This window comes from Bombina bombina, chromosome 2, assembly GCF_027579735.1.
Source record: "Bombina bombina isolate aBomBom1 chromosome 2, aBomBom1.pri, whole genome shotgun sequence".
NCBI classification, from domain to species: Eukaryota; Metazoa; Chordata; class Amphibia; order Anura; family Bombinatoridae; genus Bombina; species Bombina bombina.
The window spans coordinates 802,286,789-802,314,488 of NC_069500.1; the positions used below are offsets into that span (position 1 = coordinate 802,286,789).

The 27,700-nt window shown below is 36.3% G+C and overlaps 11 non-coding genes across 11 annotated transcripts; all 11 read right to left on the bottom strand.

Annotated features, from left to right (window-relative positions):
- Positions 1 to 7,914: 7,914 nt before the first annotated feature.
- Positions 7,915 to 7,988, bottom strand: TRNAT-CGU (transfer RNA threonine (anticodon CGU)). Its single transcript has one exon. It is a non-coding gene; the product is annotated as a tRNA-Thr (tRNA).
- A 208-nt stretch (positions 7,989 to 8,196) lies between these two features.
- Positions 8,197 to 8,270, bottom strand: TRNAT-CGU (transfer RNA threonine (anticodon CGU)). The gene has a single exon. It is a non-coding gene; the product is annotated as a tRNA-Thr (tRNA).
- A 208-nt stretch (positions 8,271 to 8,478) lies between these two features.
- Positions 8,479 to 8,552, bottom strand: TRNAK-CUU (transfer RNA lysine (anticodon CUU)). The gene has a single exon. It is a non-coding gene; the product is annotated as a tRNA-Lys (tRNA).
- A 212-nt stretch (positions 8,553 to 8,764) lies between these two features.
- On the bottom strand, positions 8,765 to 8,838 carry TRNAT-CGU (transfer RNA threonine (anticodon CGU)). The gene has a single exon. It is a non-coding gene; the product is annotated as a tRNA-Thr (tRNA).
- A 2,635-nt stretch (positions 8,839 to 11,473) lies between these two features.
- TRNAT-CGU (transfer RNA threonine (anticodon CGU)) lies at positions 11,474 to 11,547 on the bottom strand. The gene has a single exon. It is a non-coding gene; the product is annotated as a tRNA-Thr (tRNA).
- A 2,137-nt stretch (positions 11,548 to 13,684) lies between these two features.
- Positions 13,685 to 13,758, bottom strand: TRNAT-CGU (transfer RNA threonine (anticodon CGU)). Its single transcript has one exon. It is a non-coding gene; the product is annotated as a tRNA-Thr (tRNA).
- Positions 13,759 to 21,830: 8,072 nt separating this feature from the next.
- On the bottom strand, positions 21,831 to 21,904 carry TRNAT-CGU (transfer RNA threonine (anticodon CGU)). The gene has a single exon. It is a non-coding gene; the product is annotated as a tRNA-Thr (tRNA).
- A 2,008-nt stretch (positions 21,905 to 23,912) lies between these two features.
- TRNAT-CGU (transfer RNA threonine (anticodon CGU)) lies at positions 23,913 to 23,986 on the bottom strand. The gene has a single exon. It is a non-coding gene; the product is annotated as a tRNA-Thr (tRNA).
- Positions 23,987 to 24,827: 841 nt separating this feature from the next.
- TRNAT-CGU (transfer RNA threonine (anticodon CGU)) lies at positions 24,828 to 24,901 on the bottom strand. The gene has a single exon. It is a non-coding gene; the product is annotated as a tRNA-Thr (tRNA).
- A 1,331-nt stretch (positions 24,902 to 26,232) lies between these two features.
- On the bottom strand, positions 26,233 to 26,306 carry TRNAT-CGU (transfer RNA threonine (anticodon CGU)). Its single transcript has one exon. It is a non-coding gene; the product is annotated as a tRNA-Thr (tRNA).
- An 843-nt stretch (positions 26,307 to 27,149) lies between these two features.
- Positions 27,150 to 27,223, bottom strand: TRNAT-CGU (transfer RNA threonine (anticodon CGU)). The gene has a single exon. It is a non-coding gene; the product is annotated as a tRNA-Thr (tRNA).
- Positions 27,224 to 27,700: the final 477 nt, after the last annotated feature.

Here is a 27,700-nt window from a genome sequence, read left to right on the forward strand (position 1 = left end):
CTATAAACTGGGAAACTTTCTGTTGGGAGAAGGGAGCTAGTAGGGTCTCGTAATGGAACGATAAAGTTCCCTTGAGTCTGTGAGGTTGTGACCATCGTTGCTCCCAAACTGTAATAGGCCTAATATTCTCTCTTGGGAACCCCCAGGATCTGATTATGGAGCAGAGTCGGAAGGCTTCAAATTTTAATGGGGTCGGGATCTGAAGTTTATTGCTAATCGCCAAGTAGGATATATTCCCAACTTGCCCATAAAGATCGGCCAACCGGTCTACTCCAAGAGAGGTCCAGCTAGAGACATGAGTATCAGGTAGGCAGAAGAGAACACTAAAAACAGTTTGGCAAGGGGAAGGATGAGGAGCGATCAAGTTTGAATGTCTCGTCTGATCCCAGAACCGAAGGGTGTCTAAGATCACTGGGTGAGTGGTAAGGAGATTTTTCCAATAATGGGAGGGCACCCACGGGAGATCCGACAGTCTCAAGTCAGAGGGAAGAAGTGATTGTTCCGCCTCTCTCCAAGAGGTTGGGCTGTCGCTGTGACCCCATTCTATCACATGTGCTAGGCGTGCTGCTTGATAGTAGAGAATAATGTTTGGCATGCCTAGTCCGCCTTTATCACTAGGTCTTTGAAGAGTTTGCCTCGACGTACGAGGTTTCTTACCTTTCCAAATATAACTGGTGATAAGGCTCTGAAGCTTGTTAAGTATCGGTCGTGGTATATTAATTGGGATAGTGCGAAAAAGATATGTTACCTTCGGAATAAAAGACATTTTGATGGCTGCAATCCTACCCGTCCAGGAGATTTCGCGGAATTCCCAGGAATCTAAAAGTTTTTTCCATTCTGGGATTCTCTCCGTAAAGTTCCTGGAAAGAATAGTAGAGACATTCGGGGAGAGGTGGGTACCTAACAATTTGAGGGAATGGGGGGACCATTGAAATTTGTATCTATCACGTAGAGCTAGGAGATCTGCAGGCATGATATTGATGTATAGAGCCTCGGTTTTAGAAAGATTTAGTTTATAATAGCTCAAAGTTTTAAACTTAGAGATGATTTTAAATACAGCCGGTAGCGACCTATGTGGGTCGGTAAGCAATAGCGTTACATCATCTGCATATAAGGAGATGGTATGTTGACGGGAGCCTATCGGGAAACCGGAGATGTCCGGGTTAGATCTGATAGCCTGAGCGAGTGGTTCGATAGAGAAAGCGAACAATAGCGGGGAGAGGGGGCAACCCTGCCTCGTCCCATTTGTTATGTCAAAGCTATTGGATTTAAATCCTATTCCCTTAACACTAGCAGTCGGGTTGGCATAAAGAGCTTGAATTGCCGTAATAAATTGCTCCGGAATCCCAAAAGCATAAAGGGTTTCCCACAAATACTCCCACCTCACCCTGTCGAAGGCTTTCTCAGCGTCTAACGACAGGGCTAACGTGGGAGTATCTCCAATTGCACTCTCCAATAATATATCCAGAACACGTCGTGTGGCATCTGGACCTTCTCTACGGGGCACAAATCCCATCTGGTCCGAATGGACCAAAGAGGGAGTGATGCAGGAGAGACGGGTTGCTAAAATCTTAGCGTAGAGTTTCGTGTCTATGTTGAGTAAAGAAATCGGGTGGTAACTTCCACATTCCTGAGGATCCTTGCCTGGTTTCAGTATAGTAGTGATTGAAGCTTCAAGGAATTCTTTCCTAAAGCTACCTTTATTGAGTACTTCATTGAATACTCCACAGAGGATTGGAGAGATCTGAGGAGAGTAGGATTTATAGAATTGACTCGTGAAGCCATCTGGGCCCGGAGATTTCGCTATTTGGAGTTCTCTGATGGCTAGGGTGACTTCGTCAAGAGAGATAGGGGATGTTAAAGCAGTTTTATCCTTTTGGTCCAGTTGGGGGAGATTTAGAGAGTGTAGATATCTACGAATGTTTTCTGGTTCAATAGTTTTCGTGGGGTCCAAAGAACTTAGATTATAAAGCTGATAGTAGAATTTTTTAAAGGCCTCACCTATAGCAGAAGGAGATGTAACACATCCGCCGCTGGTGTTTATGGCTGTAATTTTGGCTTGTGCCGTCCTATTCCTAAGCTTCCTAGCTAACAATGTGGAGGCCTTGTTACTATTGTGATAGTATACTTGTTTAAGTCTTTCTAGCATGTGCTGAGTTTTATTAACTTCTAAAGTCTTTATCTGTTTTGTGATTTCTGATATTTGAGTATTCGTTATAGTAGAGTAGGAGTTAGAGAGTTCGAGTTTCAATGTTCTTAGTTGGCAGTTGAGGGACGCGAGTGTGGCTCCCTGTGTCGTCCTAATTTGGGATGCCTTATCAATAAAAAAGCCTCTGAGATACGCTTTAAGCGCAGCCCAGATCACTTCCTCCGACAAAAGAGGGGAGCGATTTTCAGCAAGAAAGATGGTGATGGCTGCTAAAGTCTCTGTCTTGATCTCCGGGGTAGTGACCAGGAAATTTTTGAGTCGCCATGTGATGCCTACAGTGCGTGGGGAATAGCTACCTAGAACTATTGACAGGGAGTCATGGTCTGACCACGAGATTACTGAGATTGATGCGTCTGAAATTGAATCTAACAGGCGGGAGCTTAAGAAAAAAAGATCAATCCGAGTATGAGATTTATGGGGGGCCGAATAGAAAGTATATTCTCGTCGGTTCGGGTGAACTGCTCTCCATACGTCATAAAGGTTATACTGTTTAATCAGATTTTGAAAAGATACAGATAGAGGGTGTAGAGTTCTCTCTGATGTGGAAATCGGGGGGCCCGTTCTATCTATCAGGGGGTTCCAAATGAGGTTAAAGTCCCCTCCCCAGACTAATTCCCCCTGGGTCACGGCCGACACTGACTCCAAGAGATATCTAAGAAATCTAATTTGGCCTGAATTGGGTGCGTAAATATTTACCAATGTAAATATTTTAGAATTGAGTTTGCAGATTAAGATTATAAAACGAGCTTGCAAATCTTTTTCTATATAAATTGGCTCATATTGGATGGAGGAACCAATCAATATAGCCACCCCTCTGGATTTGGAGTGGAAGGGCGCTGTAATTACAGTAGGGAATTTTCTATATGAATATGTAAAATTTGTGTTAACAAGCCAATGCGTCTCCTGAATGAAGGCTACATCAACTTTGTTGCGTGAAAGCATGGTGAGTAGTAGGCTACGTTTGGTCGGGGAGATGAGCCCTTGGGTATTGAGGGTCAAAAACTTCAATTCTGACATTGTAGAGGTATAACTGTATTTCTCCAAGTCTATTTATAAATCTCTATGAGAGAATAATGAAAAGAGATTACTATACTTAAATCTATAAGGCCCACTGGATGAGCTAAGGGAGGGGGATGCAGCGGGCAAAAGCCGCTCGAATTGGGGGATAAAAGGGAGTTGAGGGAGGGGTGATGGAGGAGGGAGTTGCTTATAAGATGGACTTTTCGTATAAGGAATTCGTAGTGTGGGTATAGAGATGCAGACCTTAAATAAAGGAAAGAAGGAAAGGGGTAAAGAAGATATTAAAATTAGGTAGAAAAAATGAGTAAAATGGGAGAATGTAAATAAAGTGATTCTGAAGATTTTAGCGTCTCCAGAAAAACTAAAGCGGGTCAGTCTGAGGAGCGGAGGAGGAAAATTCGTATGAGGTGTGAAAGCTGGGGGAGAAGGGGAGTGCCTGGGTAAGTACCCTGTTCCAACTAGTAAGCTGAAATCAGAGAGAGAAGAAGTAAAGGCAGAGGGATAGAACTCCAACATTACTAGGGTCAGGACAGAAAAATGGTCCAACCAACACTGAATAAGTATGAAAGTAAACATATATAACATTTCAAACATATCGAATAAAATTTTCAAAGCATAACAATAGTCTAACTATATAAAAACATCATAAGGAGGACCGTTGTAAATAGGCAATAATATTTTTCATCTATATAAGTAAAAACTAAGAAAGTAGTATCTAAGTTGTAGATAAATCACGTGTACATCTCTCTAATTGATACAACCTTATTCCATGTGTATGATGACTCAATAGATAGAGACCAGTAAGGGAAAAGTTAAATGTAGATTGTCTAGTGAAATTCCTCCTGCTAATCTCACGACCTAGTCTGAGAAGTAAAGTCGGTCAAACAGGATATAAGTGCTTTAATGGTAGAATATAAGTGAACTCTATCGTTAAAAGGTAACAGCATAATTAGTTTAGAAGTGTCCGTTATGTGAGGTAGTGATCGGGGCTAATCAATCAATTAAAGGTTGAGTTAAATTCTACTATATGTATAATTGCCTCTCAATGTTAAGGGAGGAAGTTTCTCATATAAGTTTAAAGTGAGGCGTGTGAAGTCAGCATATCGTCAGGTGTATAGAAAATATCAATTGAGAGCTATCTAAAGTGGGTTCTAGAGGCTAAAACAAGTCTCATCTTAGGTAATATCTGAGTTGTGAGTCAACATCTTTCAAGAGCGGGGGGCTATATAGAGCGTGGAATAAGGTGTCCAGGAGGCCCATTATGAATGATAAAAATAAGAAAAAAAATGAAAAATATACAGTGCTAACTAGAATGTAACGAACCTCTAAACACAATGGTTAAGCAGTTAAACTCTATACATGATATAGATGCTTTACATTACCCATCCAACATCTTCTAATTACTGGAAGCTGGAAGTCCTGAAGGGTTAAATAACACCAGAACCTAGGAGGCACTGTAGTAGAGAGCAAAATGAGAAAACAAAACAAACAAAAACTCAACAGGAGCAAAATGGTGGAAGAGAAGATAGTCTTATGATTATATGCCTCACAAAGTTCAGTAGGAAAAGGGGCAGCATATTAGTCAACAGCTCTTTCTCCTCAAAACTGTGGTCTTTTCGAGGGTAGTGAAGGTGAGGGATCTTCCCTGGCAGACTGAAAACTGAAGGTTTGGTGTTGAGGCCGCCAAGTGGCCGCCGTGGCATTGAGTTTCTTGGAAGGTTCCTGAGGAGTAGAAGACTGATTGTCAGTTGGAAGGAGTTTCAGGGACTGTAAGAGCTGGAAACCTTGTTCGAGATTTGTGATGGTGTATGAAATATCATTGAATTGAAAAAATAAACGAACAGGAAAACCCCCATCTATATTTAATATTGTTATTGCGAAGGCATAGGGTAATTTGGTGAAAAAGTCTTCTTCTAGAAAGAGTGTGGGCTGACAGGTCTGGGAAAATCTGTATGTCCTGATGTGGATCCTTCAAGTTTTTATTCTGAAAAGAGGCCCTCAGAACTTTCTCTTTGAAAGTGAAAAAGTGTAGTCGCACAATTACATCTCTTGCTGCTCCCATAGGTGCATTTCTTGGCCTAAGGGCCCTATGAGCTCTGTCAATTAAGTTCTCCTGAGAGGAGACAGAACCAAGAATTTCTGTGAAGAGGGACTGGAGGTAGTTAGATAGATCTGCAGGGCCAATTTCCTCAGGAACACCTCTGATTCTGAGGTTGTTCCGACGTGATCTATCCTCCTGGTCAGCTAATTTAGCTTCCAGGCCGGATATCATTTCTGCTAACGATTGGGTGTAACTTAGTAGGTTGGTATGATCCACATGTAGATCTTCTTGCTTTTTCTCTAATGATTCTGTTCTTTCCCCTAGTAGAGAAACATCCCTCTTCAGCTCAGATACGGAAGCTTTAAGTTCTTGCTTCAGAGATGTGTAATGTGAGTCCATTTTATTTGAGAGATCCTTGATTGATTCAAGGATAGAAGAGGAGGAATGAGATACCCTTTCTGTGGAGTGGGAAAGAGACCGGGATGGTCCTTTAGCTGAGGTAATTGAGTCTCGTGAGTCTTCATCAGATAGGTCCTGTTCAAATGTGTTCTTATTTGAAAAGTGATCCGAAAGAGTCCGTTTCGGCATGTCGCCATGTTTCTGTTTCTTTCTCTGCGAGTGGGCCATCTTACTCATAATTGATTTGAGAGGTCAGGAACTTTCTAAAAGAGATTTCAAAGTTGGTTTCGATTTCAGAGTGTGTAGCAAAAGGGTATGCGTCAGGCACTCCCCCAGTAATGGCGCCTAGCCCAACATGAGATGACGATCCACTGATTAGAAATTTATTGTGCGACCTGGGGAAAGTCTCTCACAGCTTCTCAGTTATTCTCACTTCTTAATCAGTCAGCTTAAAATAAAGTTGTTGTAATCTTCGTTGTCGTCTAAAGTGTTTCTCTCCCCTAGGGATTGCTCTCTTCCGAGCAAGTAGGGAAAAAGGAATTTAGGATATGACCCGTGGGCACAGTGGGCCGACGGGAAAGGGAGGGGAGAGAGAGCAGGTAGATGAGGCGGTAGTAAGTATTACCGCAGGGGTTTAAAAAAAAAGAGAGATAATGAGATGTGGTTGTGATATTTGCAGGGATCAGAGGTAAAGTCTTGGATAACAGCAGACCCAGGAGGATTATAGTATAGATTGCTTGCAGATCTGTAAGTCCAGATTATTGCAATATATTGCATTTAGTATAATTCAGTGATGCAAGTCTCTTTAGATAACAGTGTTACAAACTGAGGTTGTAGCTGAGAATTACAGTAAGTTGGAGCAAGAGCAGGGATGATTATAGGTCTCAATATAGGCTGCTGAGAGGTGTAAAAATAGCTGGCAGTTATAAATGTCCCAAGTAAATGTGGGGTGGATGCTCATATACAGAGAGTATTTGATGTATCCTTTATTGCACTGACAGCAGACAGGGGAATATCACAGATATATACAAAGTCCCAGCTTGAGTAACGAGGTGTGAGGCCTTACTGTGAGTAAGTAATTGAAAGGTAATGTTATTTTCCCTGTCTGTTAGAGAATGGTCATAGTTAGCAGTCTCTTGTATCCTTGGATACTCGTTGGGACTATGCTGGTACAATTTAACCCCACTGTATTACAACTCTATAATCAGACTGCTTACCCTGAAGATCTGCGTGGTAGAATTTGCTGAGTCACCCCATAGGCAGCAGTTACAGGCAGAAGGCTCCGGTGGGAGAGCGGGTAGGTACTCTGCTCTTGTAGAGAGGCTCAGTAGTAAAGGCCAAATGCACCTGGGGAGCCGTTATCTTGCAGCGCGCTGGAAAGTGTAACAGGGCTTCCCTACCGGCGGTATGATGGGGGCCGGGAGGATCTGAAAACCTCGCTCTTTCTGTGTACCCCTTTAGTTGTGGCCAGGTAGATTGTTGTTCCGCGGGTGTCCGGTGGATGAGGTAAGTAGCCTTGGAAGCAATAGCGCTGCGTGTTGTCCGGCTCTATTCTTAGTGCCTGTCAGGATGTTAGGGCAATCCGGAAGTCACTTATAACACTGCTGTAGATAGTGGTGCAGTGGAAATTTCCCTCTTCAAGCTGGTGAAACGGCTCTTTTAAAAAATTATTTTCACCTAGAAGGTTAACCGGAATAGTCACAGTGGGGTTAGAGAGATATTAGGCAGAAAATAAAAAGAAATTAGGTGGGGAAAAATAATAAAATAAGGTATGGTCTGCAGAGCTCTCACAAAGCGTGACTGCTTGATAGCGTGGCAAACTCCGCCCCCCTATCATTTATATTTTAACATTCAATCAACAACTTATATTATCATGTAATTTAACACACATTATAATTATCCAGCTTTGCGTTTTAGAGACCTTTATAATTTTTTTTATATAAATTAAATATGACAGATTTAGAGAAGGCACTGCTGAGATTTGAATTCAGGATCTCCTGTTTACGAGACAGGCGCTTTAACCAACTAAGCCACAGCTACTTGTAGTACCATTTGTTTTTTTTGGTCTCTGAGGCTGATATAGCATGAAAAATTAAGAAAAAAAAACACATTCTATATCATTTATATTTTAACATCCAATCAACAACTTATATTATCATGTACACATTATAATTATCTAGCTTTGTGTTTTTAGAGACCTTTATAATTTTTTTTATATGAATTTAATAATTGACAGATTTAGAGAAGGCACTGCTGAGATTCGAACTCAGGATCTCCTGTTTACGAGACAGGCACTTTAACCAACTAAGCCACAGCGCCTTGTTGTACCATTTGTTTTTTTTTGTCTCAGAGGCTGATATAGCATGAAAAATTAAGAAAAAAAACACATTCTATATCATTTATATTTTAACATCCAATCAGCAACTTATATTATCATGTAATTTAACACACATTATAATTAACCAGCTTTGTGTTTTAGAGACCTTTATAATTTTTTTATATCAATCAAATATAACAGATATAGAGAAGGCACTGCTGAGATTTGAACTCAGGATCTCCTGTTTACGAGACAGGCGCTTTAACCAACTAAGCCACAGCGCCCTGTAGTAGCATTTGTTTTTTTTGGTCTCAGAGGCTGATATAGCATGAAAAATTAAGAAAAAAAATACATTCTATATCATTTATATTTTAACATCCAATCAACAACTTATATTATCATGTAATTTAACACACATTATAATTATCCAGCTTTGTGTTTTAGAGACCTTTATAATTTTTTTATATCAATCAAATATAACAGATATAGAGAAGGCACTGCTGAGATTCGAACTCAGGATCTCCTGTTTAAGAGACAGGCGCTTTAACCAACTAAGCCACAGCGCCCTGTAGTAGCATTTGTTTTTTTTGGTCTCAGAGGCTGATATAGCATGACAAATTAATAAAAAAAACACATTCTATATCATTTATATTTTAACATCCAATCAACAACTTATATTATCATGTAATTTAACACACATTATAATTATCCAGCTTTGTGTTTTTAGAGACCTTTATAATTTTTTTTATATCAATTTAATAATTGACAGATTTAGAGAAGGCACTGCTGAGATTCGAACTCAGGATCTCCTGTTTACGAGACAGGCACTTTAACCAACTAAGCCACAGCACCTTGTTGTGCCATTTGTTTTTTTTGGTCTCAGAGGCTGATATAGCATGAAAAATTAAGAAAAAAAAAAAAATTCTAGGCACTTATACACTTAAAGATAAAAACAATAGGGAAAATGCTGTCAATTGGATTAAAATACAACAGATTTAGAGAAGGCACTGCTGTGATTCGAACTCAGGATCTCCTGTTTACGAGACAGGCGCTTTAACCAACTAAGCCACAGCACCTTGTTGTACCATTTGTTTTTTTGGTCTCAGAGGCTGATATAGCATGAAAAATTAAGAAAAAAAACACATTCTATATCATTTATATTTTAACATCCAATCAACAACTTATATTATCATGTGATTTAACACACATTATAATTATCCAGCTTTGTGTTTTTAGAGACCGTTATAATTTTTTTTATATCAATTTAATAATTGACAGATTTAGAGAAGGCATTGCTGAGATTCGAACTCAGGATCTCCTGTTTACGAGACAGGCGCTTTAACCAACTAAGCCACAGCGCCCTATAGTAGCATTTTTTTTTTTTGTCTCAAAAATTAAGAAAAAAAATAAAAAATAAAAAATTAAGAAAAAAAAACACATTCTATATCATTTATATTTTAACATTCAATCAACAACTTATATTATCATGTAATTTAACACACATTATAATTACCCAGCTTTGTGTTTTAGAGACTTTTATAATTTTTTTTATATCAATTTAATAATTGACAGATATAGAGAAGGCACTGCCTTGTTGTACCAGGTGTTTTTTTTGGTCTCAGAGGCTGATATAGCGTGAAAAATTAAGAAAAAAAACATTCTATATCATTTATATTTTAACATTCAATCAACAACTTATATTACCATGTAATTTAACACAAATTATATTTATCCAGCTTTGTGTTTTAGAGACCTTTATAAATTTTTAATATCAATTAAATATAACAGATTTAGAGAAGGCACTGCTGAGATTCGACCTCAGGATCTTCTGTTTACTAGACAGGCGCTTTAACCAACTAAGCCACAGCGCCCTGTAGTAGCATTTGTTTTTTTTGGTCTCAGAGGCTGATATAGCATGAAAAATTAAGAAAAAAAAACACATTCTATATCATTTATATTTTAACATCCAATCAACAACTTATATTATCATGTAATTTAAAACACATTATAATTATCCAGCTTTGTGTTTTTAGAGACCTTTATAATTTTTTTATATCAACTTAATAATTGACAGATTTAGAGAAGGCACTGCTGAGATTCGAACTCAGGATCTCCTGTTTACGAGACAGGCACTTTAACCAACCAAGCCACAGCGCCTTGTTGTACCATTTGGTTTTTTTTGGTCTCAGAGGCTGATATAGCATGAAAAATTAAGAAAAAACTCACATTCTATATCATTTATATTTTAACATTCAATCAACAACTTATATTATCATGTAATTTAACACACATTATAATTATCCAGCTTTGTGTTTTTAGAGACCTTTATAACTATTTTTATATAAACTAAATATGACAGATTTAGAGAAGGCACTGCTGAGATTCGACCTCAGGATCTTCTGTTTACTAGACAGGCGCTTTAACCAACTAAGCCACAGCGCCCTGTAGTAGCATTTGTTTTTTTTGGTCTCAGAGGCTGATATAGCATGAAAAATTAAGAAAAAAAACATTCTATATCATTTATATTTTAACATTCAATCAACAACTTATATTATCATGTAATTTAACACAAATTATATTTATCCAGCTTTGTGTTTTAGAGACCTTTACAATTTTTTAATATCAATTAAATGTGACAGATTTAGAGAAGGCACTGCTGAGATTCGACCTCAGGATCTTCTGTTTACTAGACAGGCGCTTTAACCAACTAAGCCACAGTGCCCTGTAGTAACATTTGTTTTTTTTGGTCTCAGAGGCTGATATAGCATGAAAAATTAAGAAAAAAACACATTCTATATCATTTATATTTTAACATCCAATCAACAACTTATCTTAATTTAACACACATTATAATTATCCAGCTTTGTGTTTTTAGAGACCTTTATCATTTTTTTTATATGAATTTAATAATTGACAGATTTAGAGAAGGCACTGCTGAGATTCGAACTCAGGATCTCCTGTTTACGAGAAAGCCACTTTAACTAACTAAGCCACAGCGCCTTGTTGTACCATTTGTTTTTTTTTCATCTCAGAGGCTGATATAGCATGAAAAATTAAGAAAAAAAACACATTCTATATCATTTATATTTTAACATCCAATCAACAACTTATATTATCATGTAATTTAACACACATTATAATTATCCAGCTTTGTGTTTTAGAGACCTTTATAATTTTTTTATATCAATCAAATATAACAGATTTAGAGAAGGAACTGCTGAGATTCGAACTCAGGATCTCCTGTTTACGAGACAGGCGCTTTAACCAACTAAGCCACAGCGCCCCGTAATAGCATATGTATTTTTTGGTCTCTTAGGCTGATATAGCATGAAAAATTAAGAAAAAAACACATTCTATATCATTTATATTTTAACATCCAATCAACAACTTATATTAATTTAACACACATTATAATTATCCAGCTTTGTGTTTTTAGAGACCTTTATAATTTTTTTTATATGAATTTAATAATTGACAGATTTAGAGAAGGCACTGCTGAGATTCGAACTCAGGATCTCCTGTTTACGAGACAGGCACTTTAACCAACTAAGCCACAGCACCTTTTTGTATCATTTGGTTTTTTTTTGGTCTCAGAGGCTGATATAGCATGAAAAATTAAGAAAAAAAACACATTCTATATCATTTATATTTTAACATCCAATCAACAACTTATATTATCATGTAATTTAACACACATTATAATTATCCAGCTTTGTGATTTTAGAGACCTTTATAATTCTATATCATTTATATTTTAACATCCAATCAACAACTTATATTATCAGGTAATTTAACACACATTATAATTATCCAGCTTTGTGTTTTAGAGACCTTTATAATTTTTTTATATCAATCAAATATAACAGATTTATAATTCTATATCATTTATATTTTAACATCCAATCAACAACTTATATTATCATGTAATTTAACACACATTATAATTATCCAGCTTTGTGTTTTTAGAGACCTTTATAATTCTATATCATTTATATTTTAACATCCAATCAACAACTTATATTATCATGTAATTTAACACACATTATAATTATCCAGCTTTGTGTTTTTAGAGACCTTTATAATTTTTTTTATATCAATTTAATAATTGACAGATTTAGAGAAGGCACTGCTGAGATTCGAACTGAACAGAGGCTGATATAGCATGAAAAATTAAGAAAAAAAACACATTCTAGGCACTTATACACTTAAAGATAAAAGCAATAGGGAAAATGCTGTCAATTGGATTAAAATATGACAGATTTAGAGAAGGCACTGCTGTGATTCGAACTCAGGATCTCCTGTTTACGAGACAGGCGCTTTAACCAACTAAGCCACAGCGCCCTGTAGTAGCATTTGTTTTTTTTTGTCTCAAAAATTAAGAAAAAAAATAAAAAATAAAAAATTAAGAAAAAAAACACATTCTATATCATTTATATTTTAACATTCAATCAACAACTTATATTATCATGTAATTTAACAAACATTATAATTATCCAGCTTTGTGTTTTAGAGACTTTTATATTTTTTTTATATCAATTTAATAATTGACAGATATAGAGAAGGCACTGCTGAGATTCGACCTCAGGATCTTCTGTTTACTAGACAGGCGCTTTAACCAACTAAGCCACAGCGCCCTGTAGTAGCATTTGTTTTTTTTGGTCTCAGAGGCTGATATAGCATGAAAAATTAAGAAAAAAAACACATTCTATATCATTTATATTTTAACATCCAATCAACAACTTATATTATCATGTAATTTAAAACACATTATAATTATCCAGCTTTGTGTTTTTAGAGACCTTTATCATTTTTTTATATCAATTTAATAATTGACAGATTTAGAGAAGGCACTGCTGAGATTCAAACTCAGGATCTCCTGTTTACTAGGCAGGCGCTTTAACCAACTAAGCCACAGTGCATTGTTGTACCAGGTGTTTTTTTTGGTCTCAGAGGCTGATATAGCGTGAAAAATTAAGAAAAAAAACATTCTATATCATTTATATTTTAACATTCAATCAACAACTTATATTATCATGTAATTTAACACAAATTATATTTATCCAGCTTTGTGTTTTAGAGACCTTTATAATTTTTTAATATCAATTAAATGTGACAGATTTAGAGAAGGCACTGCTGAGATTCGACCTCAGGATCTTCTGTTTACTAGACAGGCGCTTTAACCAACTAAGCCACAGCGCCCTGTAGTAGCATTTGTTTTTTTTTTTGGTCTCAGAGGCTGATATAGAATGAAAAATTAAGAAAAAAACACATTCTATATCATTTATATTTTAACATCCAATCAACAACTTATATTATCATGTAATTTAACACACATTATAATTATCCAGCTTTGTGTTTTTAGAGACCTTTATAAAAAATTTTATATGAATTTAATAATTGACAGATTTAGAGAAGGCACTGCTGAGATTCGAACTCAGGATCTCCTGTTTACAAGAAAGGCACTTTAACCAACTAAGCCACAGCGCCTTGTTGTACCATTTGTTTTTTTTCGTCTCAGAGGCTGATATAGCATGAAAAATTAAGAAAAAAAACACATTCTATATCATTTATATTTTAACATCCAATCAACAACTTATATTATCATGTAATTTAATACACATTATAATTATCCAGCTTTGTGTTTTTAGAGACCTTTATAATTTTTTTATATCAATTTAATAATTGACAGATTTAGAGAAGGCACTGCTGAGATTTGAACTCAGGAACTCCTGTTTACGAGACAGGCACTTTAACCAACTAAGCCACAGCGCCTTGTTGTATCATTTGTTTTTTTTTGGTCTCAGAGGCTGATATAGCATGAAAAATTAAGAAAAAAAACACATTCTATATCATTTATATTTTAACATCCAATCAACAACTTATATTATCATGTAATTTAACATACATTATAATTATCCAGCTTTGTGTTTTTAGAGACCTTTATAATTCTATATCATTTATATTTTAACATCCAATCAACAACTTATATTATCATGTAATTTAACACACATTATAATTATCCAGCTTTGTGTTTTAGAGACCTTTATAATTTTTTTATATCAATCAAATATAACAGATTTATAATTCTATATCATTTATATTTTAACATCCAATCAACAATTTATATTATCATGTAATTTAACACACATTATAATTATCCAGCTTTGTGTTTTTAGAGACCTTTATAATTCTATATCATTTATATTTTAACATCCAATCATCAACTTATATTATCATGTAATTTAACACACATTATAATTATCCAGCTTTCTGTTTTAGAGACCTTTATAATTTTTTTATATCAATTAAATGTGACAGATTTAGAGAAGGCACTGCTGAGATTCGACCTCAGGATCTTCTGTTTACTAGACAGGCGCTTTAACCAACTAAGCCACAGCGCCCTGTAGTAGCATTTGTTTTTTTTGGTCTCAGAGGCTGATATAGCATGAAAAATTAAGAAAAAACACACATTCTATATCATTTATATTTTAACATCCAATCAACAACTTATATTATCATGTAATTTAACACACATTATAATTATCCAGCTTTGTGTTTTTAGAGACCTTTATAATTTTTTTATATAAATTAAATATGAAATATTTAGAGAAAGCACTGCTGAGATTTGAACTCAGGATCTCCTGTTTACTAGACAGGCGCTTTAACCAACTAAGCGACAGCGCCCTGTTGTACCATTTGTTTTTTTTGGTCTCAGAGGCTGATATAGCATGAAAAATTAAGAAAAAAAAAACACATTCTATATCATTTATATTTTAACATTCAATCAACAACTTATATTATCATGTAATTTAACATTATAATTATTCAGCTTTGTGTTTTAGAAACCTTTATAAATTTTTAATATCAAATAAATGTGACAGATTTAGAGAAGGCACTGCTGATATTCGAACTTAGGATCTCCTGTTTACAATTATAATTATCCAGCTTTGTGTTTAAGAAACCTTTATATTTTTTTATATATTAAATATGACAGATTTAGAGAAGGCACTTATACACTTAAAGATAAAAGCAATTGGGAAAATGCTGTCAATTGGATTAAAATATGACAGAATTAGAGAAGGCACTGCTGAGATTTGAACTCAGTATCTCCTGTTTACGAGACAGGCGCTTTAACCAACTAAGCCACAGCGCCTTGTTGTACCATTATTTTTTTGGTCTAAGAGGCTGATATAGCATGAAAAATTAAGAAGAAAAACACATTCTATATCATTAATATTTTAACATTCAATCAACAACTTATATTAACATGTAATTTAACGCACATTATAATTATCCAGCTTTGTGTTTTTAGTAGTAGCTTGTGTTGATTTTTCTTTTTTTTTAAAATAACACTTGTGGATGAAACTTCCACTTAACATTTAAACTGAGCAATGTGACAGAGATCCTAGTTTTGCTATGGACTACGGGGGTTATTTGGCTACACAAGGTATCTGAGTACCAGAGAGTTTTTAGTTAGCTATGGTGGAATTCTAGCAAGTGTGTGGGTGTATGTTTCCCAATAGAAGGACATGGCGCAATAGAAATCCATCCTTTTTGTTTTCTGATAGTGAAACCTTTCCAGGGAAAGAAGGAGAGTGACATTTTGTACCCACTCTTTCTGGGTAGGAATATGTTGCTGTTTCCACAGTCTAGGGACCAGTTGCTTAGCCCCACTTAACATAATATATAGTAAGACCTGTTTGTATTTGCATTTGATCTTAGGGGGTTTGTTGAATAATAGCGTTATGGGGTTGAAGGGGATAGTGATGTTGAGGACCTTTTGAATTTCCCTGTGGATGTCCAGCCAGAAAGGCTGAAGTGTGGGGCAAGTCCACCAAATGTGGAGGAGTGTTCCTACTTGTTTGCAATCTCTCCAACATAGTGGATCTGTATGGGGGTAAATTTTAGCAAGCCTGCTGGGGTAAAGGTACCACCTTTCTAAAAGTTTTATGTTCGTCTCAGTGATGCTCATTTAGGAAGGGGCCTTCCCCATTTGCTGGAATATTATGTCCCATGTCTCAGGTGGGATCTCATGCCCCAACTCGGCTTCCCATGCTTTTGTATATGACGGAAGGTTTTTGGAGTGCAGGGCAATTAGGATTTTATATATCTTTGAGAGAGTGCCCTGCGCTAATAATGAGGAGTGGCATAGTGTTTCGAATGGGTTTAGGTTTCTAACCAAGTTATGTTTATCTTTGTGGTGGGAGAAAAAGGGGGCTAGTTGTAAATATTCGAACCATCTTTCAAAAAAGCTTATGTTTTTGTCCGCAAGGGCGGTTTTTTGTATGATGGTGCCTTTTTCTAGGACAAGGTGGCAGGGTAAACCCGCAACTAGCGTGTACAGTTCCAGAGACCATTTTTGGAGTAGTGGAGGGAAGTCTTTGTTGTGTAGTAGGGGAGTAAGTGGCGAGGGTAAGGTCGATATGCCTTTCTGTGAACTTATAAGATGGTCCCATGTGGAGAGTGTATCGGTTACTAACGAGGGTGTGAGAGGTGATAATGTCCTATGTTGTCTATATGTCCAACACACCGACCCTAGGCTTCTTGAAGTGGATAGGTCGTGTTCAAGCTTAACCCATTCTTTGTCAGTACTGTTTTTGCACCAGTCGACTATTCTAGTTAGTTGCGCTGCCTGTGAGTAAAGTAAAAGGTTGGGTACCCCTAGTCCCCCCTCGTCCCTTTTCCTGTAGAGGGTGGTTTTAGAGATTCTAGGGCGTTTGTGGGCCCATATATAGCCATTAACGAAGGACTGTGCATTGCGAATGTAGTGTAGGGGAGGTTGGATGGGTAGGGTTTGGAACATGTATAAAAAGCGAGGCAGGATGCTCATCTTAAATGCTTGAACTCTGCCAAGCCAGGAAAGGAATTTATTACGCCAAGCTCCCATATCTGCTCTAATGGATTCTAAAAGGTGTTGGTGGTTTTGGCGATATAGAGCTTCTTTTGAGGTCGTTAGCTTTATCCCTAGATACTTTATGGAAGAAGGTTGGGACCGAAATTGGTATAAATTAGTGATCTGCTGGGCTGTCTGGTTTGAGATATCGATGCCTAGGAACTCTGATTTCTGCTTATTTATTTTGAAATTAGAGAGGGCGCTATAAGCACCCATTACCGGCAGAAGTGCTTCTAGGGACTGTGAGGGGGAGGTCAGTGAAAATAAAATATCGTCCGCATAGAGAGTTAGTTTGTAATGAGTGTCTGCTATGTGAATGCCGTAAATTTTTTCGTCATTCCTAATCTTGGAGGCAAGCACCTCCATGGCCAAAATAAACAAGATGGGGGAAAGGGGGCAGCCCTGCCTCGTTCCATTTGATATAGGGAATGCATTTGACAAAGAATCATTTAACTTTATGCGGGCTTTCGGCGTGTGGTATAAGGCAAATATTTTCTCAATGAGTCTGTTTCCCAGGCCAAATCGAGTGAGCGTTGACCGAAGGAACAACCAATCCAACCTATCGAAAGCCTTTTCGGCATCGATGGCTAGAAAGATAGATGGGATGTTTTGTGACTGGGTATATTCGATTAAATTTAGGATTTTGATGGTGTTGTCTCGCGCTTCTCTTCGGGGGACAAATCCCACTTGATTTGTGTGGATCAGTTGGGGGAGGATCTTATTGAGTCTGGTGGCTATGAGTTTAGCATAAAGCTTAACGTCTACGTTTAGAAGCGAGATGGGACGAAAGTTAGAGGGGTTGTCTGTGGGCTTTCCGGGTTTAGGGATCACAGAAATATGCGCCTCCAGCATGGGGGGGAGAAAGGGGTGTTCCTGGTCAACTAGGTTAAATAAGGTGCATAATTGTGGAAGCAAGCTAGGTGCAAACTTTTTGTAATAAGCGACCGAGAGTCCGTCAGGGCCAGGACTTTTGCCCGATGGTAAATCTTTCAGGGTGGTTATGAGTTCAGTCAATGAGAAGGGTTCGTCTAATTCTGCCGCTTGTGCATCAGTGAGTTGCGGTAACGGGGTGCTTAGAAGATAGTTGTTTATGGCATTACTGGGGTCAGGGGGGCGGTCAGGGTTAGTGAGGTTGTAGAGATTGGAATAATACGCCTCAAATTGGGAAAGTATTTCAGGGGTGGTATTAACAGTTTGGTTCGTAGGGGTTTTAATCTCATGGATAAAGGTTTTAAGTTTTTTAAGCTTTAAGGAGCGCGCTAGGAGTTTTCCCGCCCTGTTACTTTCAAAATAAAATTTTTGTTTAGTCAATAAGGCCAGTGCATTAGCTTCACTAAGTTGTAAGTCATGAACTGCTTTCCTAGCTTTCATTAAGTCGGCTAAAAGATGGGGGGAGGAAGGGTTTCGTTTATGGTCATATTCAAGTTTGGCTAGGAGGTCAGTGGATGTTTTATATATCTGCCGTGCATTCTTTCTAGCTTGTGCTTGTTGTTTTATGAGTTCCCCCCTGATAAAACATTTGTGAGCCTCCCAGACAACAAAAGGGTCTGTTTCCGGTAGGGAGTTAAATCTAAAATACTCCTGTAGAAGCTTTTCTAAATTGGAAACCAGGGTTGGGGAATCTAATAGTTTCTCATCTAGTTTCCACTGGAAGTTGCCACTGGGAGCCGATGGCCATTTGAGTGTTGTTAGTACTGCCGAGTGGTCTGACCATACTGTATGTGAGAGCTTGGAAGATAAAACATTGGAAAGGCCTCTTTGGTTAGTAATAAGGTAGTCAATTCTACTATATGAACTATGAGGGGCAGAGAAGAAGGTATAGTCCCTCTTCTCAGGGTGGATGAATCTCCAGGTGTCAAACAGTGTTTGGTCTAACAAAAGTTTCCATAGTTGTTTGATTGTGTGTTTAGATGTTGTGGGCCGGGGGTTCGAAGAATCTAAGTGTGGTTGAATGGGGAGGTTGAAATCTCCCCCAAGATATAGTGCACCTATTGTGTGGTCTAAAATCTGAGCAAAACTTTTCTTGAAAAAAGGGAGTTGTCTGGTGTTGGGAGCATAAAGATTAACCAGTGTCACCGGGGAGCCAAACAAGGTGCCAGTTACACATAAGAACCTACCCTCTGTATCAGTGAAAGTATGAATATGTGTAAAAGGAATCTGTCTGCTAATAAGAATGCTTACGCCGTGCCTTTTGTGATCAAATGAGCTGTGAAAACTTTGGGTGTAGAAACCTCCAAAATAGCTAGGTTCCTTGTGTTTTAAAAAATGGGTCTCTTGGAGGAAGAGAATGTCACCCCCTTTCCTACGTAAATCTCTCATGGCTAGTGAGCGTTTTTGTGCAGAATTCAAGCCCTTGGTATTTTGACTCAGTAAGGTGAGAGTTTTAGTGGGGCCTTCCATGGTATTGGTGTATCTGGTGTCTATAGTTTGATGACTGCGATAGGTGATAGGCATTCATGCGTGGGTGTAGGGTATAGCGAATATACTGTGTTGAGTAGGCCCTAGGACCCGAATCTCTGTCACAAAGCAAAAATAACATGAATAAAAACATAAAGTAAAACATACATTTTCTCATGTAAACTCTAGGTACAAATACTGACATTGAACTTTTGGTGTTAAAAGGGAGGGATTATGACCCTTTCCAAAGTAAATATTATACGTTTAAGACTAACTAATGCTCAATTACAGTGATAAAATAATTCTAACAATACCATATAATAATTCCTAAATTCCTAAACTTCCAAAATTTCTGGACCAGGAGTCATTTAACAGTTAAAGATTAATGACCAATGAGGCTATACATTACCCCACGACCAGATTGTAGCAGCGGGCATGGCCTCAAACAGATTGTTCAAATCGTAGAGGTAACTGAAATAAAAATGACCAGCTAAGTTGTTGCTCTAGGGAGCGAGCCGGAGGACTTGGCCAACGGTTTAGGTTGGGATTTAGAAGGTATACGCTGCCACTCTCTCTGGGCAGATCCTGTAGGTTTCTTTCTAGGGGGTTCGTGGGAGTTCTCTGGGGGAAGATCTTCTGGGGGGTCCAATTCTAGTGCCTGGCAAAAGGTGTTGACATCTTCCATGGTTCTACAGACTAGCTTTCTGTTTCCATGAAGAACATAGAGATGAAAGGGGAATCCCCACCTGTATAGGATTTTCTTCTGTCGGAGCAGAGACGTTACAGGAGCAAGGTCTCTCCTCCTTTGTAATGTGCGTTGGGAGAGATCCTGGAAAAATTGGAGAACAACCCCCCTGAATTTCACAGGCTGGTGCCTACGGGAGAGGTTTAGGAGCTCTTCCTTTTCATTGAATTCTCTAAACTTCATAATAATGTCCCTGGGGGGAGCAGCGTCTGGAGGCTTCGGTCTGAGGGCTCTGTGTGCCCGAACCCAAGGAATATCGGTGGAGGGGGTGGTGTTTCTGAGGTGTGCGAATAAAGCCGGGAGATAAATAGGGAAGTCTTTGGGTAATACCGACTCAGGTACACCTCTAATTCTAAGGTTTTTCCGGCGGCTCCTATTCTCCAGATCCTCAATTTTGTCAAAGAGATCTGCTATAAGAGCTGTATGATGGGTAGTTGAATCTTGAGTTGCATTGATTTCCACTTGAAGGTGGTCCGTGAATTCCTCCAAGGCCTCCACCCTGTTGCCCACTGAGTGAAGGTCCTGCTTTATTTCTGCTATCTCTTCCCTGATGCATGAGCGAATTATGTCGGCTATATCCTGCTTGAATGCCAATGTAGAGAGGATAGTGTTAGGGATAGGTGTGCTCTCTTCAGTGTTATCCTCTTGTAATTGTGAGGTCTGAACTCTCTTTTTTGGTGACTTAGCAGATTCAACACTGTCACTAACTTTTGTAGCAGGGGGTGAGAAAAACTGAGCGACCATACTGTCCCTGTGGTTGTGCATCTTAGAGGGTTTATTCAGTTTCGTGGAGCGCTTTGCATTCATTGTATTTAAGCAGTGGGAAGATGTAAAAGTATGTTGCTGATTCCTTCTCAAAGCAAATGTGGCTATGAGGGAAGATAAGAAACCTAATCCAGGTGCGCTGTTTTATGGAGTAATGTTCAATGATATAGAATATAGTAAAGGCCAGGGGCAGGTGTCTGTGCTGCCAGCTATGTGAGCTTGCAAACCCCTAGGATCGGTGTAGTGCTGGTAGATACTCAGCCGCGTGGTTGCTCTGCCACGTGGTAAGCTGCGCTAGTAAAAATCTGTAGGCCCCACGCCACTGGCTTTAGGCTAGGTGGTTAGTCTTCACAGGGTGTATGCCTGTCCGTTAGAATTGGGCCTGTTACACTCCCCCTGTCTTTAGTTTGAGCCCAGGTGGTGCTATTTCCCTCTCCTTACCCGTAGAAGAAGTGACCTCCGGGTCGGTGTCCTCCGGCTTCTTATGATGCGGTTGCGGCCTCAGTGCTGCATGCGTAGGTTACTCCTAGCAATGGCGGTGGGACACGGGAGTAAGTAAGGGGCTCTGTTACTACGCCGAGTGGCGTTCCAGGTCAGCGGTCAGGGTGGGGAGGGATTCCCCTAGGCGGACAAGGCACAAAGTTAAGTCCCGGTTACCAGTCTAGCTCCGGGCCGTGTAAAAGTCAATGCATCGCCGGGTATTGATGCGATGGGGCCCAACGGCGGGAATAAATCCACTGGATCTGCTTAAAAAGGCTTTCTTGCGACTCCTGGTCTTTAAGGCTTTCATGAGAGCATGTTGTTTTGCGGAAATTAGGGCTTTGTGTGTAATTTTGAGCCTGTCTATGGAACCGGGTCACGGAGCTCAGAAGTTACACAGCTTCCATCGCTGCTGCTGGCTCCGCCCTCATATCATTTATATTTTAACATTCAATCAACAACTTATATTATCATGTAATTTAACACACATTATAATTATCCAGCTTTGTGTTTTAGAGACCTTTATAATTTTTTTATATCAATCAAATATAACAGATATAGAGAAGGCACTGCTGAGATTCAAACTCAGGATCTCCTGTTTACGAGACAGGCGCTTTAACCAACTAAGCCACAGCGCCCTGTAGTAGCATTTATTTTTTTTTTGGTCTCAGAGGCTGATATAGCATGACAAATTAAGAAAAAAAACACATTCTATATCATTTATATTTTAACATCCAATCAACAACTTATATTATCATGTAATTTAACACACATTATAATTATCCAGCTTTGTGTTTTTAGAGACCTTTATAATTTTTTTTATATCAATTTAATAATTGACAGATTTAGAGAAGGCACTGCTGAGATTCGAACTGAACAGAGGCTGATATAGCATGAAAAATTAAGAAAAAAAACACATTCTAGGCACTTATACACTTAAAGATAAAAGCAATAGGGAAAATGCTGTCAATTGGATTAAAATATGACAGATTTAGAGAAGGCACTGCTGTGATTCGAACTCAGGATCTCCTGTTTACGAGACAGGCGCTTTAACCAACTAAGCCACAGCGCCCTGTAGTAGCATTTGTTTTTTTTTGTCTCAAAAATTAAGAAAAAAAATAAAAAATAAAAAATTAAGAAAAAAAAACACATTCTATATCATTTATATTTTAACATTCAATCAACAACTTATATTATCATGTAATTTAACACACATTATAATTATCCAGCTTTGTGTTTTAGAGACTTTTATAATTTTTTTATATCAATTTAATAATTGACAGATATAGAGAAGGCACTGCCTTGTTGTACCAGGTGTTTTTTTTTGGTCTCAGAGGCTGATATAGCGTGAAAAATTAAGAAAAAAAACATTCTATATCATTTATATTTTAACATTCAATCAACAACTTATATTACCATGTAATTTAACACAAATTATATTTATCCAGCTTTGTGTTTTAGAGACCTTTATAATTTTTTAATATCACTTAAATATGACAGATTTAGAGAAGGCACTGCTGAGATTCGACCTCAGGATCTTCTGTTTACTAGACAGGCGCTTTAACCAACTAAGCCACAGCGCCCTGTAGTAGCATTTGTTTTTTTTGGTCTCAGAGGCTGATATAGCATGAAAAATTAAGAAAAAAAACACATTCTATATCATTTATATTTTAACATCCAATCAACAACTTATATTATCATGGAATTTAAAACACATTATAATTATCCAGCTTTGTGTTTTTAGAGACCTTTATAATTTTTTTATATCAATTTAATAATTGACAGATTTAGAGAAGGCACTGCTGAGATTCAAACTCAGGATCTCCTGTTTACTAGGCAGGCGCTTTAACCAACTAAGCCACAGTGCCTTGTTGTACCATGTGTTTTTTTTGGTCTCAGAGGCTGATATAGCGTGAAAAATTAAGAAAAAAAACATTCTATATCATTTATATTTTAACATTCAATCAACAACTTATATTATCATGTAATTTAACACAAATTATATTTATCCAGCTTTGTGTTTTAGAGACCTTTATAATTTTTTAATATCAATTAAATGTGACAGATTTAGAGAAGGCACTGCTGAGATTCGACCTCAGGATCTTCTGTTTACTAGACAGGCGCTTTAACCAACTAAGCCACAGCGCCCTGTAGTAGCATTTGTTTTTTTTTGGTCTCAGAGGCTGATATAGAATGAAAAATTAAGAAAAAAACACATTCTATATCATTTATATTTTAACATCCAATCAACAACTTATATTATCATGTAATTTAACACACATTATAATTATCCAGCTTTGTGTTTTTAGAGACCTTTATAAAAAATTTTTATATGAATTTAATAATTGACAGATTTAGAGAAGGCACTGCTGAGATTTGAACTCAGGATCTCCTGTTTACGAGAAAGGCACTTTAACCAACTAAGCCACAGCGCCTTGTTGTACCATTTGTTTTTTTTCGTCTCAGAGGCTGATATAGCATGAAAAATTAAGAAAAAAAACACATTCTATATCATTTATATTTTAACATCCAATCAACAACTTATATTATCATGTAATTTAATACACATTAGAATTATCCAGCTTTGTGTTTTTAGAGACCTTTATAATTTTTTTATATCAATTTAATAATTGACAGATTTAGAGAAGGCACTGCTGAGATTTGAACTCAGGATCTCCTGTTTACGAGACAGGCACTTTAACCAACTAAGCCACAGCGCCTTGTTGTATCATTTGTTTTTTTTTGGTCTCAGAGGCTGATATAGCATGAAAAATTAAGAAAAAAAACACATTCTATATCATTTATATTTTAACATCCAATCAACAACTTATATTATCATGTAATTTAACACACATTATAATAATCCAGCTTTGTGTTTTTAGAGACCTTTATAATTCTATATCATTTATATTTTAACATCCAATCAACAACTTATATTATCATGTAATTTAACACACATTATAATTATCCAGCTTTGTGTTTTAGAGACCTTTATAATTTTTTTATATCAATCAAATATAACAGATTTATAATTCTATATCATTTATATTTTAACATCCAATCAACAACTTATATTATCATGTAATTTAACACACATTATAATTATCCAGCTTTGTGTTTTTAGAGACCTTTATAATTCTATATCATTTATATTTTAACATCCAATCATCAACTTATATTATCATGTAATTTAACACACATTATAATTATCCAGCTTTCTGTTTTAGAGACCTTTATAATTTTTTTATATCAATCAAATATAACAGATTTAGAGAAGGAACTGCTGAGATTCGAACTCAGAATCTCCTGTTTACGAGACAGGCACTTTAACCAACAAAGCCACAGCGCCTTGTTGTATCATTTGTTTTTTTTTTGGTCTCAGAGGCTGATATAGCATGAACAATTAAGAAAAAACACACATTCTATATCATTTATATTTTAACATTCAATCAACAACTTGTATTATCATGTAATTTAACACACATTATAATTATCCAGCTTTGTGTTTTTAGAGACCTTTATAATTTTTTTTATATAAACTAAATATGACAGATTTGGAGAAGGCACTGCTGAGATTCGAACTCAGGATCTCCTGTTTACGAGACAGGCACTTTAACCAACTAAGCCACAGCGCCTTGTTGTACCATTTGTTTTTTTTTGGTCTCAGAGGCTGATATAGCATGAAAAATTAAGAAAAAACTCACATTCTATATCATTTATATTTTAACATTCAATCAACAACTTATATTATCATGTAATTTAACACACATTATAATTATCCAGCTTTGTGTTTTTAGAGACCTTTATAATTATTTTTATATAAACTAAATATGACAGATTTAGAGAAGGCACTGCTGAGATTCGAACTCCGGATCTCCTGTTTACTAGACAGGCGCTTTAACCAACTAAGCCACAGTGCCTTGTTGTAGCATGTGTTTTTTTTGGTCTCAGAGGCTGATATAGCGTGAAAAATTAAGAAAAAAAACATTCTATATCATTTATATTTTAACATTCAATCAACAACTTATATTATCATGTAATTTAACACAAATTATATTTATCCAGCTTTGTGCTTTAGAGACCTTTATAATTTTTTAATATCAATTAAATGTGACAGATTTAGAGAAGGCACTGCTGAGATTCGACCTCAGGATCTTCTGTTTACTAGACAGGCGCTTTAACCAACTAAGCCACAGTGCCCTGTAGTAGCATTTGTTTTTTTTTGGTCTCAGAGGCTGATATAGCATGAAAAATTAAGAAAAAAACACATTCTATATCATTTATATTTTAACATCCAATCAACAACTTATCTTAATTTAACACACATTATAATTATCCAGCTTTGTGTTTTTAGAGACCTTTATAATTTTTTTTATATGAATTTAATAATTGACAGATTTAGAGAAGGCACTGCTGAGATTCGAACTCAGGATCTCCTGTTTACGAGAAAGGCACTTTAACCAACTAAGCCACAGCGCCTTGTTGTACCATTTGTTTTTTTTTCATCTCAGAGGCTGATATAGCATGAAAAATTAAGAAAAAAAACACATTCTATATCATTTATATTTTAACATCCAATCAACAACTTATATTATCATGTAATTTAACACACATTATAATTATCCAGCTTTGTGTTTTAGAGACCTTTATAATTTTTTTATATCAATCAAATATAACAGATTTAGAGAACGCACTGCTGAGATTCGAACTCAGGATCTCCTGTTTACGAGACAGGCGCTTTAACCAACTAAGCCACAGCGCCCCGTAATAGCATATGTATTTTTTGGTCTCAGAGGCTGATATAGCATGAAAAATTAAGAAAAAAACACATTCTATATCATTTATATTTTAGCATCCAATCAACAACTTATATTAATTTAACACACATTATAATTATCCAGCTTTGTGTTTTTAGAGACCTTTATAATTTTTTTTATATGAATTTAATAATTGACAGATTTAGAGAAGGCACTGCTGAGATTCGAACTCAGGATCTCCTGTTTACGAGACAGGCACTTTAACCAACTAAGCCACAGCACCTTGTTGTATCATTTGTTTTTTTTTTTGGTCTCAGAGGCTGATATAGCATGAAAAATTAAGAAAAAAAACACATTCTATATCATTTATATTTTAACATCCAATCAACAACTTATATTATCATGTAATTTAACACACATTATAATTATCCAGCTTTGTGATTTTAGAGACCTTTATAATTCTATATCATTTATATTTTAACATCCAATCAACAACTTATATTATCAGGTAATTTAACACACATTATAATTATCCAGCTTTGTGTTTTAGAGACCTTTATAATTTTTTTATATCAATCAAATATAACAGATTTATAATTCTATATCATTTATATTTTAACATCCAATCAACAACTTATATTATCATGTAATTTAACACACATTATAATTATCCAGCTTTGTGTTTTTAGAGACCTTTATAATTCTATATCATTTATATTTTAACATCCAATCAACAACTTATATTATCATGTAATTTAACACACATTATAATTATCCAGCTTTGTGTTTTCGAGACCTTTATAATTTTTTTATATCAATCAAATATAACAGATTTAGAGAAGGCACTGCTGAGATTCGAACTCAGGATCTTCTGTTTACGAGACAGGCACTTTAACCAACTAAGCCACAGCGCCTTGTTGTACTATTTGTTTTTTTTTTGGTCTCAGAGGCTGATATAGCATGAAAAATTAAGAAAAAACACATATTCTATATCATTTATATTTTAACATTCAATCAACAACTTGTATTATCATGTAATTTAACACACATTATAATTATCCAGCTTTGTGTTTTTAGAGACCTTTATAATTTTTTTTATATAAACTAAATATGACAGATTTGGAGAAGGCACTGCTGAGATTCGAACTCAGGATCTCCTGTTTACGAGACAGGCGCTTTAACCAACTAAGCCACAGTGCCTTGTTGTACCAGGTGTTTTTTTTGTCTCAGAGACTGATATAGCGTGAAAAATTAAGAAAAAAAAACATTCTATATCATTTATATTTTAACATTCAATCAACAACTTATATTATCATGTAATTTAACACAAATTATATTTATCCAGCTTTGTGTTTTAGAGACCTTTATGAGATTCGAACTAAGGATCTCCTGTTTACTAGACAGGTGCTTTAACCAACTAAGCCACAGCGCCTTTTTGTATCATTTGTTTTTTTTTTGGTCTCAGAGGCTGATATAGCATGACAAATTAATAAAAAAAACACATTCTATATCATTTATATTTTAACATCCAATCAACAACTTATATTATCATGTAATTTAACACACATTATAATTATCCAGCTTTGTGTTTTTAGAGACCTTTATAATTTTTTTTATATCAATTTAATAATTGACAGATTTAGAGAAGGCACTGCTGAGATTCGAACTGAACAGAGG